Source organism: Dendrobates tinctorius, unplaced genomic scaffold, assembly GCF_039654945.1.
Source record: "Dendrobates tinctorius isolate UK_male_01 unplaced genomic scaffold, ASM3965494v1 ptg000028l, whole genome shotgun sequence".
Classification (NCBI taxonomy): domain Eukaryota; kingdom Metazoa; phylum Chordata; class Amphibia; order Anura; family Dendrobatidae; genus Dendrobates; species Dendrobates tinctorius.
In genome coordinates this window covers 64,831,520-64,832,500 of record NW_027361696.1, presented here as the reverse complement: position 1 = coordinate 64,832,500, position 981 = coordinate 64,831,520, and positions in this window count along the sequence as shown.

Below are 981 nucleotides of genomic sequence, written 5' to 3'. Positions count from 1 at the left end.
GAAATGTCACACCTAAAAACGCATGCGCATAAAAAACGCAACCGCATGCAAAAACGCATGTAAAACGCAAGTAACACTGCGTTATTTTGACGCATCAGCGTGCGCATGAAGAAAAAAAAACGCACATTTGTTTTGCGTTTTTCTTTGCGTTTTTTATGCGCACGATGCGCTGCGCAAAAAAACGCTAATGTGAAACTAGCCTAACACTTTATTTAGGGAATGTGACTTTTGACTATGTTTATATATCAATAGGTAAACTAGAGAAAATAGATATATTTATACGTAATACTAGGGTCTGCAAAACTTTTGACCATTGCTGATTTTTATGTTCATGGGAACTAAGTCTTAGGCCTCTTTCACACTTCAGTTTTTTGCATCAGTCAAAATCCGCCAAAAGGACGGATGGCGGATCCGTTTTAGTACTGATGACAACGGATGCCACCTGTCCGGTTTTTTTGACGGATCAGACAAATGAAGAATTTTAAAGGAATCGCAGCCGAGAGAGAGAGAGAGAGAGAGAGAGATTTTTTTTTTTTTTTGTCCGGGACCCAGAAAGAATTTCAGGTTAAATGAGTGTCTGGAGGATCCGCCAGCGAAAAAAACGTTGCAAGCTCCGTTTTGAAATCTGTGAGGATGGTGACGGACAGCAACTTTTGGCGGATCCTCAAAAAAACGGAGGCAACGGACAGCAATCTGTCACAATCCGCCATTAATGGAAGTCAATGGGGAAAAAAAACGGATCCTCAAAAGAAAATTGAGGATCCGTTTTTTTCAAAACCTGGCGGATTGTGACTGATTGTAAAAAACTGAAGTGTGAAAGAGGCCTTACGAGAAAGTCTGCGGGAAAGGAAGCGCAAGGCAATATTTGGGTTTTTCACTGAACTTTAGGTGCAGGAATCCCCTCCCCCTCTGTCTCTCCCAGCTGGACAGCTACTAAGGATCCTCCTCCACGTTTCAGATCCATATATTGCTGAGCTCTCC